The sequence below is a fragment of the Atractosteus spatula genome, chromosome 3 (assembly GCF_055471065.1).
Source record: "Atractosteus spatula isolate fAtrSpa1 chromosome 3, fAtrSpa1.hap1, whole genome shotgun sequence".
Taxonomy (NCBI): Eukaryota; Metazoa; Chordata; class Actinopteri; order Semionotiformes; family Lepisosteidae; genus Atractosteus; species Atractosteus spatula.
The window spans coordinates 52,948,927-52,967,080 of NC_142708.1; the positions used below are offsets into that span (position 1 = coordinate 52,948,927).

General features: G+C 35.8%; 1 pseudogene; it reads right to left on the reverse strand.

Annotated features, from left to right (window-relative positions):
• Positions 1-3,439: 3,439 nt before the first annotated feature.
• LOC148837915 (U2 spliceosomal RNA) lies at positions 3,440-3,580 on the reverse strand (annotated as a pseudogene).
• Between the last annotated feature and the right edge of the window lie 14,574 nt (positions 3,581-18,154).

Genomic DNA, 18,154 nt, shown 5'->3' on the forward strand with positions numbered 1-18,154 from the left:
AGTCCTGGTCTCACCCAGAGAATGTGTAAGTGTTTTGCTGATTTGTGTCTGACAAAGAACTTCAAAACCTTCACTATATTAATTTTTGCCAGCACTTTGCACCATACCAGAATAATCATTAAGCAATCACACTTTACCGAGATTGGATATCCATTTACTTCTGTCCCTTTTTTCTCGAGACAGAGTGTTTGTAACCTACTCAATAGAAAATCCCACAATTATATTGTGTGGCCATTTGTCTTCAATCACAGCTGTTCTAAGACAGTGGTTCCCAGTCCTGGTCCCTGAGGAACACTGTGTCTTCTGGTTTTGGCTTCAACCGAGTTCTTAATCACAGGGTAATTGATTTCAGTTTTCTGTTTGGAGCATATGTGTAAATTTCATTCCAGCTCCTAAGAGGTCAAATGAGATTTATCATTGATATCAACACTGTACCAGTTTCAGATCTGCCTGCCTTCAGGTGTATTGTCTGAAATGTGACCAACTGGACCTTTGCAGAGGGAAATAAAAAACTCTCATTGTGGGTGTATCTGTTACAATGCCATTCCCAAGTGTCTCTTCATTATAAAACGATCAGCTAGAATGAGCCGTTCCATCAGAAATAACAACTAGCAAGTTGAGGACTCTACTTTTTGTGCTGCACTATAGAGAAGATTCCATCCAGCATTTTTCCATCACCTCAGCCTTTATTTGGAAATCTTACCACTGGACCACTCACTTCTTCTTATTCAATAGATCAAGCAACACCACATTTGCCTTTTGTACATTGTATCGATGTTATGGAAACCTAACTTCATGAGCCTGCTGTTCTCCTTGAAGCCTTACCAAAATCAAAAAGGCAAATGGATGGACGGAGACAGCTGTGGTTTGGGATGATTGGAGAAGAGAACAAGATGCAAACGAACCACAATTCGTTCTTTGCAATTTCCAAGACCTCCCAAGCCCAACACTGTAATTTAAGCTGCTGGTTGAGATTTGCTTTAATAAATAACATTAATTATGTTGTGTAACTATTTTTTTTCTGCTACAAACTAATGAAATTCTGAAGGGAAGCGTAAGACATAACTTGGACGCTGCAACTCCCAGATGCAGAGATATCAGTCTTCATGCCTTGTAGGCTGTTTCTGTTTTGTGTATATTCCTATCATTTCCCATCCACTCAAATATTCACAATATTTACACTTCAGAGCCAATTCTCATAAATGTGGCTAAATACATTTTTTAAACATGAAATCCAAGAATAAGACTTGAAAAAAGACTATTATAAACAATACACTTTACTTAGGAGGAAGGATGGTCCCAAATGCAGATGTGTAGAGTTTATTTGTGTTATATTATTTAAAGCGGAATTCCACTTAACAAGAACAAGTCCGGGTTGGAGAAGAGAATCTCTCCAGAATGCCTACTACAATTGTGATTCATGGAGTCCTTTACCACAACTGGCACAATTAACTGTGTACCAAAAAACTGATTTCCATTGGATTATACATGGGTGACTAAATTTCCACTAAACGTCATCTGCTCTGTAAGGGAGTGTGGATCATATGGACAACAGCAATGTGGCTGTGAAAGGGTCTGATAGAATATTGTTAAAACCAGTCAAGTATAAGCATATACTTATTTTTAAACAAAGAAAAAATATTTCTGAGCCAAAGAAAATGGAAATTACACTAGTGTATATTTTGATTAAATGGTTCTGTATCCAAAACTGCATTTTAAAGTAGAAAAAGACATATTTTTTGCTTGGTACAGTACGTTCGTTGTAAATCTTTAATTGCCAAATTTGGAAGTGTAACCTAGTCCAGCTATTTATTTTATACATTTCTTCAGGGTAGTCAGGTGTTCCTGTAGGTGAGTTCATGAACTGTTTGTGGAAACCCATTAGTGAAACTGGATACATTTTTTGCTTCCCCCAAGGAATTTTGACTGAGTTTCCAGTGAGAAACAATTTAATTCAGAAGTTCACAATAATCTTGCTGTGAATAATCTTTTACCATTGTTGCAAATTGTTTTTCTCACTTTCCGAGACAAGAAGAGCAGAGAGATGAGATCCCTCAAAATAACATTTTGGGCCCAATATAATAAGAAAGCAAGAGGGATTTAAATTCCAATGTGTTTTGCATAAAGAGCCCTATATTTTTAAAAGAAAAAAAATGGTCTTGTATTTTTTAAAACCTATGAAGCCTACATATTTATAGATAAGTTATTGTGTAGAACCGACATGCTGCATCTTCTGTGGGTGTCTCACAATATAATTTTCCTGCAGTACTGTATTGGCTTTGTCATGAATAGTATATATAGTATATAGTTTAGAAAATTTTCTAAACTTGTAACATAAAAGCACAAGGTCATTGTTGTGTATTAGACCACAAACAGCTAATTTACATACTGATCAGGACTGAGATTTCAATTTTTATGCTGTCATTAGACCAAAAGAATATGACAAACAAACTAATGGCCTTAAGAAATCAGGAAGGTATCCTCATTTAGGGGAATAGTCTAATCAGCAATTGAGCCAACAAAGGACCCAATGGGAGAAAAGGCATTGTGCAGTTTCAGGATTTTTGATTCCTTGATTTGAGTATAATCACCCCATCATCCCTTCAATTTTCAATAACAGCTTAATTCAAAAGCAGATCTGGTACTATACTCATGCTTTACACTAAATACTGAATGATAAATACAGAAATGTAGGATTTTCAACATGATGGTACTCAGTTGACTGGTCAAGCAGCTAATCCTTCACATGTTCCTGTGTTACTGTTTTCCGAGATGACGAAAGTGCGTTTTGAAATATGGAATGTCTTAATTTTCTCTCTAACAGGTGTCAAGTAGATGAGAAATTAAGTGGCTTGGCTAGATGTTGTTTTCTAGTACACTCTGTCCCTGCTTTCTTTATTTGTAGTCTTTGCGCAAATACAGAAAAATGCTTAGGTCTTCAGGTCTACATTTTCTTAGGCATAAACCCTCCATGTTAAATACCAGTAGGTATCCCATGTATTTGTGACAGACTGTGATAATATCCTTTTGTATTGTTTTTGAATAAGTTACAAACTTGTTTTCTCCAAAGGGATCCAAAACTGATATATTCCACCGGCATCTTTAATTGCTAGTGCATCACAATAATGAATCAAGAGAAACAAGTTAAGTTAAACTTGTTTGGGAATGTAATCTCCAAGTTATTGATTGAGCATCTATCCATTTTGTTTCTAGATGCTCATACTTTAGTATTACTTATTTTGTAAGGGTAGCATACTTACTGGATTGCATTTCTTTCTCTCTTCATACGGTTTGTTTTGCATAAAGATGTTTCTATTGAGATACTCATGTTCCATGCAGGGAGGCACACTGGCACAGTGGTTAGCATTGCTGTAGCCCTGGCTTCAACTCCTGACCTGAGGTGCTATCTGTGTGGAGTTTGTATGTTTTCCTAGCTTTATATGGGTTTCGTCTTGGTGCTCCCGTTTCCTCCCATGTTCTAAAGACATTCAATACATGCCCCCCTCACAGGAGGCCTATCAGATATGAAACTGATAAGAACAGGAACTACACTTGATCTGATCCATAGGCCAGAAGCGATGTTCTAAAGACATACAGGTAGGTGAATTGTCTTCTGGGAAAATTGGCCCTGGTGTGAGTGTGTGTTTATGTCTGTGTCTGCCCTGTGATGGACTGGTGTCTCATCCATGGTGTATCCCACCTTGTGCCTGGTTGCTTGCTGGTTTTAGGCTCTGGCTCCCCTCATCACAATGTACAGGATAAGCAGTTTAGAAAAGGATGGATGTTCCAGGCAACTTTTCATTAACAAGCAGGATGCTTATTTCTCACAACCTCACAACACAACTGTGCTGAAAATTGTCTCTTTTGTTAATTAAAACTTAAAATGGGTTAATTTCTTCATATGATTCTATTTTGTATTCCTTTTCATGCTCCTTCAATGATTTCTTCTCCAATATTATATGATATGAACACCTTCTTGGGCAAAGATTTATTACAACCACATTCAATTCTGCCTTTACCTTTAAATGTTCAAGTTAGAGTGTTGTTTTTCTAGGTGCATTTATTTTTATTGCTGCTTAGAAATGTACATAATTTGCATATTGACACCTGGGAGGTATGTGACAAAAAAGTGTTATGCTTATATTGACAAATAGTTTGTAAAAATTGAAATATGCTCATTAATTAAACAGTAATGTGATGCAAAGGTATCTAAAGCGTTTTGCAACTTGTGGAGATGTGAAATATAAACATCCTAGCTTTTAAGGGGAAAAAAGAAACAGAAAACTTTAACATAACACACAATTCTTTTTTATCATCTGATAAGCAAGCATATTGAATCAAACAACACAAAGTAAAATGCTTAACTGGTTTCTGAGCACACCAGCACTAAACTCCCATTTTGGGCATGAGTGTGTGCTTCAGGATCTGCATGTGTCACTTGCTTAGGCTCACAGACACAGATGTGTTTGTGTCTATTCCATTCTACAGATCAGTGTTGTACTTTGTAACTGCTAAATAAATTTAGTGTCATAAAAATGAATGATTAACTTGGTACTCTGATGCAACCCAAATGTTGTATTACGCCTTCTTCAAAAAAGAAAAATAATAATAACCTAATTAGATGTTTTTTAACCCACAAGCAGAGTAATAATTGAGGGTATTAAAACCAACATTTCATTGATGCAACAGAATATCAATGAAAAGGCAATAGGTGGTATTGGAACTTATACTTGAGTTTAGCAAAGTCACATAAGGTTTAATCATCAAAAGCTGCCGAGTTACTAGAACCATAGTAATGCGTAGGACCAGTTCTTAATATGTTGCTGTGCGTCATGCTGAAACAGGTTTTCCTCAGATCTGGAACGACAAATCGACTGAAATAAGGAGAAGCCAGAACACGGGCCAACAGACTTTTTATAAACAGGACCACAGGGGAAGGTCTGTCACCGGAGAAGCCCATTTTGTGCCCCTCATGGTTCCTGTGGTTTGTCATCAAAAAGGCTTTTGCACTCATGTTGACTTTTCAAAATGTAACTAATTCAACATAGCTTTGAAAACTAAATGACACTAAGCATGGCTTTGACGTTTCTTCTTAGACCTGCACTGGAAATGGTATTTAGACAGGTGCCCAGACGTTTATTTAAGGACTTTTATTTTATCCTGGCTGCTTTGTTCTATGCATAGGTGTTAGGTGTTATTTATCAACTTTATTTATAACTGTTATCAACCATATCTTATGATTGAATATCAAACTGTAAAAGTAAATTTCTTCTCATTCTTACAGTATTTGTTGTTGTCATTGTGGAAATGAGCTTTTCTTTAAACAAGACATTTTAATGCCAAAAACGTCTGGATTGCCTTTGGATTGCTTTATTTACAATCATATATGTATTATATAGAGCAAGAGAACCTTCAAAACCCAGTTAATTGTGATAAGTGTTACATATTTACTGGTCAGTTTGCTTGTTCTTACAAAAAACTGTGATAGTTTTATATATTACTGATCAGTTTGCTTGCTAAGCACTTTAATGTTCAAATATTTCCACAGAAGACTACACTGACAGAGGAAGTGAAAAAGCACCACAAAGGAAACACTTATAAAATAATTATCTAGGAAAGAAATGTATGCCATGGTACTTAACAAGTGCACTTTGAAAGCTTAACACAATGACAATACAGGTTTAGGTACTTGTGGTTATCCATATTATAAAAGAGCAGTGCAGATGTGGACTTATATAACCTACTCATTAGCTCAAAGCCTAAACCCTTACAAGCTACATCTGAAGTCCCGTTCCAGGGCTGAGTCGCGGCGGATGAATAGAACTCTTCCCAGCGCAAAGTTCCGTGTTCCATTACGGCTCTGGTTTATTTGTGTTTCAATAGACCCGCTGCATTGAATTGTAGGCTGCATCTTTTTCTCTGCACATTATACAAAGTGTAAAGATTCCATGCACATTCGAAATTTAGGGTTTTTATTATGTGTTCTTAAACAACGAAACGTGCGTCTAGATAACATTCAGGGATACATCGAGACTCAGTTTGTTTATTTTGCAGGTGCCGCATGTGCTGTGGCTAATATAGTGGGGTTTTTTTTGTGGTATTTGCTTTTACTGACAATGTAACTTTGATTTTTGACGGAACCATACATCGACATAAGACTGTAGCTAAAACAAAATCCATCCGATTTTTGTTTGCTTTTGTGTGCTAAATGTCTAGGTGCTCAGAAAGGGTTTCATCAAGCAATTTTAGTGCGCCACCACCCTTGCGCTCTCGTGTTTGTGGGATTTCCCGTTCAGTTTTAGTCTATTTTTCACCGAAACAAAACTCCATATAGGCTGAAAATCGACGAGCAAGAAATATGCGGGCACTTTTACATTTAAAAGAAGATAAAATGTGGTTTATAAAAAGCTGTCCAAACATTATCAACTTTATTTATTAGAGGCCTTATCTTTGTGGGGACGTTTTCACACCTTTTATCACCAAACTGATAGCACTACACGACCTTTTGTACACAAAAACGCGCAGAGCTAGTTTTTTTCCTTTCTTCACTTTCCCCTTTCCTTAACTGCTCTCCACTTTGGCGAGCTGTTTGGTGGTGGTCCCTATCTTCAGCACATATGCTAAACAGATTATCATGTTTTGACTGACCCGCTCTGCTCAAACTGGGGATAGAATTTCTACAAGTCCATGAGGAAATTAACTGAAATGAATTAACAGTGGTCAACTGGAAGTAGGATGTAACAGATCACCTCCATAAATCTACACATCTAAATACAGTCTTTGTTAGTTTTGGCTTTTTTTTTCTCTACACGATGAACTCCGGACAGTATATTCAGTATTTTCATAAGACTCTTTGAATTCCATATTTGAGTTATTGTGCATTTACAACAAGATGAACAACCATTTTGAATTAGATATAGAAGTTTGGGAAGTCTTATTTTTTAGATCAAATGCACAAGTTTAAAGCCATAGCTAATTCAATCTCCGCTACAATAAACTGTAATAGCATGATATATTTTCGGATTGGCATTTATTTTGTATATGAAACATGACATAAAAATGTTAAATTTACACTCTGAATGCAGTCATATTAATAGAAACAATATAGCTTCGATAATAACAACAATAATAATCCATTATATAAGGTGTAAAACAGTTAAAATGTCTTTTAAAAAATACATTGTGAATGATAATTTATTTCGTATCATATCCATCATAGAATTGCCCTGTTAATTCAAAGTACAGTACTTTTAGGAAATACCTAAAACATGCTACTCTTCTTAGAAATTAGTAGCTATTGACTACACGATAAAAATCCAGAACAGCTCAATTCAGTTCCTTTCCACACTCTTGATAACTTCAACATGTAACGCAATAGTTCAACAATTACCGTGGATCAATAAACGCAACACATTTAAAAACTGCATAAACGCGAGAACGCTTTAAATAATAAATATTAGATCATTGAAATAATCCTCTGTATTAGGTTTACTGCTCCTCAATTTATTAGAAAACGCTTTTTTTCCACCACCTACTGTACTTGAAACAATCCCCTCGACGTGACTATAACCCTGTGAATAATGGCTTAGGACTAAACAAATAAACACCCTTCTTTAGTTAAGGAGAATCTCATGGGGGTATCAACGATCGTCCTTAAGAAAAAGATACAAGTGAATTTATACTCGTTTTCTTGGACCTTCTCCAATAGTCCTGAATAGTTGTTCAGTGAAGTGACCTTGTCTATGAGGAGGGGCATGGTTATGACCCTGCGGTCCCCTATTTGCTGAAATCAATGTGAGCTATTCATGCTTTTGTTTTTCTTAGGATCCTCTACTGGGAACAACCGCTATCAACTGCAATTTTATGGACCTGGAGTGAAAGAGGAAGCTGTTACAACTCGAGCTGGAGCTGGAGCTTTAGGATGCGAGTGGGAAGTCAGAGTTTTTAACCAGTTGCCTGCTGGCCCCGTGCCTGTCTGAATATAAGAATTGTGAGCACTGGCATAAAAGGGCAACGTTTGCTTCTTGTTTTCTCAAAACACCATATAACGTACAACAATATTTGCAGCCTGTGTAGTGAAAGTATGCATTATCATTATGACGACGATGTTTTCACATGCTGGAGAGCTAGAGTACTGAGCAGCACTTACAATGATTCTTCGACTGCAACGTTTGTAAGCGAATGCGAGTGCCAATAAGATAACACTACACTAATCCGCTTGTTGGTTGTGCCTTTAAACAAAATAAGGGCTTTCCTCTCCGCAGTAAGATTAAAAGGCAAGGTTAAGAATATCAACTATCAAACCATTGCATAATTTGATAGTTTAGCCCAAATCATGCTCTGAGAACGTTCTCTTACACAGGCACTTTAAGATATATAGCCTAATTATATTCATGATTGAGAAAAAGTAGCTTTATTACATTTATCAGGTTTTCGACCAATTTGGAATCACTGAAAATATAACTTGGGCTTTAATGTTTACTTTAAAAATATGTGTAATTTGTCAACATGACTACAAGGCGATCGGTATTTACCGGCAATGCCACTGTGGTTTATTTATAATAATCAGCCACCGCGGTTGTATAGGCCTACCCGAGACTTTCTCTGGGCAGCATATTGATTTTGGAGGTGGATTAAAGTCATTCGAACTCTTGGTGCTGCATTTCTGTGCACTACAGCTTTTCCAGTGAAGGATTTACCTCTCTGCTATGATGTTTTTGCTGCGCAATTTCTGAACTCTGCGCAGAAAGAGATCTTTAGATTACTGTTTGTCGACTAAGGACAGTCGAGATATATTTCTTTAAATGTGTTAATGTGTAGCCAACCCAAATCTTTTATAAATATTAATTTCGATAGCATTGTATGACACCAGAAAAACGTATAGAGTAACTTAAACGAAGTGCGATGCAATCCGTTATAATGTTACATTAACAAAAATAACACCGCTACTGTACTATAAGAAGGCTTTATTGTTGGATATATTGACTAATTTGTTTTTATTTGATGTAGGTAGATTTTTTAAATTGCAACCTATCATTAACAACAGGTTATTGTACGGGGTCTAATTTAAATGCTGTCTTTAATACTGTGCAAACATGGAACAACTATAGTTTACAACATGTAATTTTACATTATATTGCGCGCTTCCCTGAAATGATCTTACCTTTGTCAAACTCGAGCTGTTCAAAAGAGCCCTCTTCCCAGTAGCTCGCGTTCTCCGGTTCACATGGCTGTGGGCCCACATTGGAAAAATCTTTTGAGTAATCGTTTTTATTCACTGTCTTCGATAGTGGATAGTCCACAGGGAATTTAAAGACATATACTAAAGAAAGTAAGAAAGGTACACAATTGTGTACGTGGTTTTTCGTCTTCAAGCCCTATTTGTTAACTTACAGAGACATATTATTGCTTATAATGAACTTTTGTTAACACCTACAGTATAAATCTTTTGTCGGTTTGAATACGAACCTCAAGGTTTTCCAAAGATTTAAAAATTAATTTAAAATTACACCAATGAACTCAATAGTTAAATATAAGTAAATTAAATAAAGATACATGTTACACGAATTAGTTAAAATATTCTGCGACTAAGAAATGTTTGACTGAAAACCGCGCGGAAATTCTATAGTTTTCTACATTCATTTTTTTAGAAAGAAGCATTTTTAAAAAAGGGGAAGACCAAAATTTTCTGTTTATGTTACGATATTGTACATAAACTATCGTTGTCGACATATTTTGAAATAATTTGTTATTTCACGAGAGGTAATATACTGTGCGGTTCTGTCTTGAACTTGGCATACCCACTATGGCCATGTTCAGCACAGCAGTAACTCTTCCATTTTTCCAGGACCGTATAAGAGTATGACGACTGCCTGGCTGAATAAGGACAAATGCAATTTTTGAACAGGCACACTGGCCTGTATTCATAAAAACGGTTAAATGGACGTTTATACCCTATAGTCTTGATAAAAATGACTGCACCACTTAATTGGCAATAAAGGCGTTCTTAAAAGTAGGCCCGTGTCCTTCCACGAGGAACAACATTTGAAAAAGTCGAATGGAACACACCCCTTCGCTAAAAACATAACCCATGTATTCCGTATTCTGCTGAAGGTATATGCTAGCTTCATTCTGGATTCTGGAAAACATTTTTTTATTTCAGGAAATACAAGCACACACAAAATATACACACGCAGAGTGGACGATCACACAAAAGGAGATACAGACCTGCTTTGGAATGTCAAACTGTAAGAAACTCTCCAGTTAATATACTGTAGTTGCAGTTTTTTGCGCAAGCCCGCAAGCCTGAAAACGCGACATTACGTAAAATCAATCAAACCACTTTACATTTTCCGCTCTCAACAAATTGGAAAATTCTGAAAGCTTATTTGTCGTAAAATATTATCTGAGCAAGTAATATATTTCAAGTGTAGCTGTTAAGAGACATTCATTAAGCTTTAACCAATTCTAAATTATGTTTGTTTAAATAATATTAAATGATTTGCTTGTAAACAGTGGCACACGCCCAGTGCAACCGCAGAATGTAATTCTGCAAATTTTACAAAACTGTGATTTCCCCGTGAATTCATCTGTTTCCAGTTTTTTTCTTCATAAAAAATATAGGCCTACTAAGCCTTGCTGTACATCTTTAGAAATGTCAAATAACATCAATTATTTTAGTTTAAACACACATTTTAACAGTCATCGTACTTAGATGACATATAGAAAAAAGGTTCAATTGCAAAACAAGGAGTTTACCTATTTATTTTAGCCCACAGTGTCATAGAAATAGCCGTTTGCACGAAAATTAAATGTGAAATTCTCTTGCTGTGGACAAAGCACTTGACACTGTGAAGTTGACTGGTATTTCAACTCCATTTCTCCTGTCATTCTCTGATACACATGTAAATTTGCAGCTAAGTACTTCTTTAAACTTTAGGACAGATGTAAATATCTAAGTAAAATAACATACTCCTAACATTTTCAGAATTTTAAGGTCCTTAAGTGCCCGAGAACCTCTTTTGTGTTATAATGGACCAATTACCACAATCTTGGTCAATTTGACATCTGTGGTAAGCATCATTCAGTCACTGTATTTTTCTATTACTAATGCAAGACTGTTTGTAATTAAAAAGTACGCTGCATAAAAGAGTTGAGAAGGGGTTCTGTATAATTTCTGTAATGTGAAAAATACAAGTGAACATGGAGCATTGTGTGTTTCAGAAGTAAAATTGTTCTTTTTACATTCCAAACCACATAAACGTCATGATGAATTTACCATAATCTAGGCCATTTTGTGAAAACTGCAAAATATTGTTTGTGTGTGATAAATGCATAGTGCAGTTTCATTTTAAAAAAGGGAGAAATGTGCCTTTTTTATGAATCGGCTCTCTCAAACACTTACCTTAATAGAAATGTTTTTTCACACGGCACCGGCAAAAGAAAACTGTATGTGTTTTCTCGAGTCTCTCTGTTTCTTGCCCACTCTAGGGGGTATTCCTGTGGGCATCCGTCTCTCACATGTGGTGATTTAACACAGGCTGAAATAAAGGTTACTTTGAAGGTTCAGGTCATTAATAAAGAAGCAAAAATCCTTCCTGACGGCTGAGTTCACAGGTCCAGGAGCTTGGGGATGATGGAATATCTTCCCACAGCCCGGCTTCGAAGGGCTTAAAATCAGCCTTCCAAAGTGTGTACTGAACACCAAAAAGTCAAAGGACTCCTGAAATCAACAGGCGTGCAAGAAAGCTGAGGAGGAAAGCTGTCATAATATCAAGGAAAAGTTGATGTGTGCTTTTGACTTCTCCAATTCCTCCATAACTAGGGTTTAAATGTGGTGTTAAGTTTGCACAGACTACTCCCACTCAGCTGTTTAATATCATTTGTCTGAAGTAAGCATGATGAAAGTGTTCCCATTTTCAAATCCACCATAATATTCAACTTCTAGGATTATTTTGGGGGGTATTGTTTAATATGTCTGCATTTTGAGCAATAACATTGTGTGCTAATCACAAATATTCTCCAGAAAAACTTATTTTCATCACTTGCAAAGGTAGGTGTAGACATACAGACACTTCATTATTATGTTTTATGTGTATATGAATATTATTTTTAATTACAAAGCAGCAATCAAACTTAAGGAATTAACTGTCCAAAGTGTCACCAAAGTAATTGCCTGGCAATTTTTTACAGCTTTTGTGTATGTTTGGCATTATTCATAATATGGAAAAGATCAATTGTTTCTTATTTAATTAGTTTTCCTTTGTTTCCAGGGATATTATCATTATTTGGGGCATTTGCGAACACAATTTGTCTCAATGTGCACTCTCACAATTTTTCAGAACTTGTTTTGCATTTGGTGAAACTCTGTTAAACTTTGAGTATGTTTTGCAGTCCAACATAACATTGTTTGACACCTTCTGTGAATTAAAGTAAAATGTTTTGCTGAACATTTAGGAAAAGGTTAGACTTAAAACGTTACCCCTTTATGACCATAGTACTTCCAATGCAGTAACTGGCAAAATTCCAGGACATACAGTACCTACAGTAAGCACAGCACAGCAGGAAAACATACATGAAACATAAGTCAACAAAACTAAACAAAATTCTGTAGGAGTCATACAGTAATTTCTATAATTAGATACTGTATTTAGCAACTGACCTCACACCTTTCTTAATTTCTTCTGTCTTCATATGTACATTCAATTAGTAGATGTGATTTCAGCACAAATCCCACACTTGTATATACATTGCACAATTGTGGGTAATCAGGAGTATAGTCTGCAATGTTATAATGTACTGTTATACATTTATAGCTGAAAGATATGTGATTATGTTCCAAAAAACATAATTTTCAATAATGATCATTCTCATTATCCATCTAATCTATTACAAAACTATGGATTCTATTCTACAAACTTCTGTTTTTTTCTGTTATAGTTATTGGTAAAGTTGGGTTCTGTTGTGTTTAGAATATTTAACTTTTAATTCTTCACACATTAATTATGGAGTGATCTACGTTTGTGAGTTATACCTAGACTTACTTTGCAAAGATTCTTGTAACATAATCCTTAGAGCTAAAACAGAATGAGGACTGTTTATTTACTGATATATCTATAATTAATAAGACTATTTGCTCATTACTTTGTTATCTTGACACCTGCTACAGTTTGGTAATGGACTACAATAATAAATAATTATTGTAATTACAAGAACATTGGTCTATAGAAAAAAATTGAAGAGAGGGCTTAAAACAAATTTCATTTACCTCATTGCTTCTATGGACCAGGTTATGTTTAAGTAGTTTAGTGACTCTGTCAAAAGATTACCCAAAAGCTGGGTGAACAGGAAGTATGTATTGTTAAGAAATAGGGAGGTGTGTTTTAGATAGTTAGAAACAATAAATTAGGAAAAAAAATGGGAGAGCCAGCACACACAGACAAAAAACACACATGCGCTCGCCTTTCATTACTCCATTTCTTCCAATTCAGGGTCACAGAGGAGCCATAGCCTATCCCAGCAAGCAATGAGCATAAGGGAGGTTACACCCTGGACAGGACATTAATCCATAGAAGGACAGACAGACACAAACACAGACATGCACACTCTCACACAGAAGTCATTTAACCTACCATTATGGATGGTATGAGGAAAACAGAGCACTTGTAGGAAACTCGTGAGCATGGGGAGAACATGCAAACTCCATGCAGATACTGTAGCACCCCAGGAATTGAACCCAGGGCCCCTGCATTGCGAGGCAGTGTTTGGAAGCACAAGGTTATGTGCGAGCATTTTTTTTTAAGATGATTGAATTTTGCCTTTTGGAGGGTCTTAATGAAATGTTTCTCCCACTTTGATGTATTGATGTATTTCTCTGCGGTTTTCAGCTTCAACCACTACTGCATGACCAGTGTACATAGAGGACCTGAAGTCTTAAAACATTTTTGAGTGTCTCTTCGACTTCAGGGTCAATTTATTTTAAAGTTACAGGGTAAAAAGAATGGAAAGTGGGTCAATGAGAAAAAAATGACACTGAGGTTCAGAGAAAAATTCCAGAAATATTTTTTTCCTGTGTGACTACAAAGTTTTAGAACCAGCCTTAGATGCCAATAAAGGTGCAGGACATTGATAGAAGGAATGTGTGCTTTTGAAAAGGAAGATGATGAATTACTAAATAGAGATGTGTAATTTTGTGTTTTCCATCAATCAGTGTGTTGTGATATTTCATGGTGAACACCTTTCCCAAGTGTTGTGCAAATCAGGTTAAAACATAAAACTTGATCACTAAGAAATAATATTTTTCTGGAGTCTACGAAAGAAACAGGACTCAGTACACAGCATTTTGAATATCTACACATTTACATTTCTTAAACATGACTGGATGCTCAAATATTTACGGAAAGCTTCATTTGTATGAGAAAAATATAATGTTTTGCGTGTGTATGTGATTTCCCCTATTCTAAAAAACAAATCATTTTGTGCATATTGTGCAAGGTTGTATATTTGTGTAATATTCCATATGTTGCTGAGAAATCATGCCCCTGATTTCTCTTATTTTACAACCTGTGGTTACAGGATTGAATTATTAAGTAATTCAGTTCACGTTGTGTCATTCTCTCATCTGAGAGGTCACTGTACTTAGAAGAAATTAGCTTTAACACAGGATTTGGGTTGAGCTGTGCTTCATACTTCGGCATGGTTGACAGTTAAGGTTAAGTCACAATGCTTTATGTGAAGAAACAGAATTAGTCCATTAATATGTATTAACATCAGGCCTGTAGGTTCATATTACATTTTCTGAAGTCTTGAGTTGTGCTTTCTAAAAATCTAAGAGGAAATATGTCGCAAAGAAAAAAGTTAAACTCCAATAAAAAATTTTTTTAGGCATTTGTTGTGCTAATAAGACTGAATTTTAAATATGTGAAATTAGAGATATTAGAATGAACTAATACTGTAAATTTATGCTCATGTGTTGACCTAGTCATATGCTATCAAATTGCCATGGATTTTCTGTGGTAAACCTGTCATATTCCAAACATTGAATGAGTCACTTGTGTACTATAATCCTTTGTAGTTTTATGTATTCTTTATTTTTGCTTGCATGCACTATAATATTTATAGTGAAATATTGTTTTGTCTTTAATTGTGGCATAACTTTCCAGAAAGGCTGAGAAACATGGTCTACAGAGACTCTTCGAAATGGAAAGCTGAGTCACAAGCTGTCAAAAATGATTGTCACACTAAGCTGAGAAGCCTGACAATGCAGTTTTTCTCAGTTGGCTTTGGGAAACTGTTTCAGAAGCTGTGTTTTTGCTGGAAAGCATAGTTAGTGGTGCAAATAAGTTCAGCAAAAACAGCAGCAAGAAAATCCAACAGTTTAAAAAATTGTGTGTGGTGGTGGGGGGGGGGGTTATGGCAGGGATGATAACTTTCATACATCAGAAGATGTTTTCCTAAGGCAAAAACCACAGTGAGCACTTTGCCTCATACATAGGGTGAGTTACTATAGCTTAATCATTATTTTATTAAAAAACAATCACAGTGAAAATCTTTTATTTTCATAGGATTTTTCTACTTCATTTGATAATTCTAAAGGTCAACACTACTACATATACACAGCCAGCTGTCCTGTACTTGTCTAACACTTCCAGGAAGTTGGGAACATTTTATTGTCAGTCATAGGCGGAGGAGGATATAGAAACTATTGTAGATGAAGGAAGGACATCTACACACACAACCAAAACCCTAAATTAGGAAAGGTCTGACAGTGGAAAATGGAGTGCCAAAAACATTTTGCCTGCCTTGTAAAATCAAAATATAACCTACCTCTTTACTAAAGCACTAAATAAAATTTTCCATGTGCTGGAAATTTTATGTGAATTTGAAGATGGCTATTTTAGTCAAATCCTACAGTATGTCTTTTTAAGTTTTCATTTATAAACACTTAATGGCTAAGGGTAGCTCCTTCAAATGTCATACTGATACTCAAGTGCTTTGCTTCTCCAGACTTCAGTCACTGGCTTCCTACAAGTTTAAATGTTCATTTTTTTTAAACTGGAAATGTGTTTGTGTTAAACATGATAATAGGAAGGGTTATAATAAATGTGCTCTGTTGGTAGTGAGGGATTTTATCAGATACCACACTGTAGTTTTTATATTTTACCTGTAAATAAACAATTGTTTAAATGAAAGATTATTCTGAACTCTTCCAAAAAATACTGTTAAAGATTTAAAACACAACTTGTGATAGGTATTTATTTTAGCCTGTATCTACTAGCGTGAAGTCTGAACAAGAAAGTACCCTAATCAACCAAAAGATTGTGAGATTGATTGCATGTTTAAGGTCTCTGGGAATTTGAAAGTTGCCTAGGGATGTAAAATTGCCTGAGAAGAATCAACATTTCTGGAAAAGATACAAAAGATGTGGCTTCTAATGTGTATAAGGTGGTGCTTCAGCAAGAGTTGAACTGTGATAAATAAACACAAGTGTGCTGATGGGAAAATCTTCTGGTAGACTACTAAAAGCTGGGAGATATTAAGCCAGTGAGCATGAGAAATGTTAATGAGAAGTAATCTGATGAGGTGAGTATAAGACTGAATTAGTAAAAATTGCTAAGAGATCAAAAGTCGACAGGTCAGACATATCCGAATGCAGTGATGGACAAATAAAGCTTTTGCATAATATTACTGTTGTGGGCCTTTTTTGCTCATTTAAAGACCTACTGGTAAAGATTTAACCAGCACAAAATATACTTCAGATTACATGTGAGGAAAGCACACTATCAGGAAACTGGTGTTGAAAAACAATAATAAGGGTTGTCATGCTTAAATGTTGAGAAAAGGAAAGCAGTGATAGGAATTATAGCAAATATGCAAAAACAGCAATTTGCGTTCTATTTCTGTTGTCGACAGTGTTAAGCATTCTGCTAGAATGTGAGTTCTCCAGAAGGTTATCCACTCATAGAGTGAATTCTAGTATCCTTGGCTTATCAATCAGTTATTAAACATTAATTCAACTATATCTTTAAAAGCTACAATGGAATGAACTGAAAAGATGCCTCTCTGATTAAGGGAAGTGGAGCTCTGCTGCTGACCAAGTCAAAGCCTTATTGTCTGGAGGATCCACTGGCGGTGTGTGACTGTATTTCAGGAGTCCTTTGGTAGAAACTTAGGTAGAAGCAAGTACCACTGTGGGGATGAAGCATGGTTGATTGTATCAGATTTTTATGATTGAAAAAAAAAATGCAAACAAATGTGTCAGCAAAAAGAGGAATTGACCAAGGAGAGAAAAATATTTATCTGTAACAAAATTCGGGAGTTTTCACTAATGCTGGTGTTTAGAGAATAATGTTAAATGCCATCAGCGAGAGGATCAGAAAGTAAAAGGAAAAAAAACCTAGTTGGTTCATGAAAGTATAGCCTGTGTTAAGAATACACAAATGCCCAAGTCACGACATACTAAATTGTTTTTTTCTTTGTTTATCCTTGAGGTTTTACAGGTATTGTATATCATAGCGGATCCTGAAACAATTAAAACTTTGTTTTGGCATCAAATGTTGATACTAAAGAACGTTTAAGCAATGGAAAGTTTTGAGTACACGTTGCACAGCTCTAGAGTGTCAATAAATGATGAACAATACTTTTTCTCTATCCAATGTTCTCTATTTGTAAGAGGTGAAGGTGAATCATAAACCATAAAGCAATCTAGAATGTTATGAGTAAACACTACATGGATCACATGCTGCTGAATTGATACTGGTGTCTGTTATCCCTTCTATATTAGAATATGTTTTATATATCTGTTTTTTTTTCATAAAACACCCATATTTATGTTGAAGATGCAAATACAGTACTGATGTATATCCACCCACTTTCTAATCAATTCAGGATTATGAGAGAGTCTTGCAATCCCCGCAGGCAACTGGCACAAGTAAGGTTACACCCTGGACGGGATGCCAGTCAATCGCAGGGCAGACACATGGATACAGGCACAGACACACACACCTAAATCCAAAATTTCCAGAAGCCAATTAATGTACCAATATCTCTTTGGACTTGCAGAAGAAAACCAGAGCACCTGGAGGCAGCTCACACAAACACAAGGAGAACATACGAACTTTGTGTTGATAGCACTCCAGGTCTGGAATTAAACCCA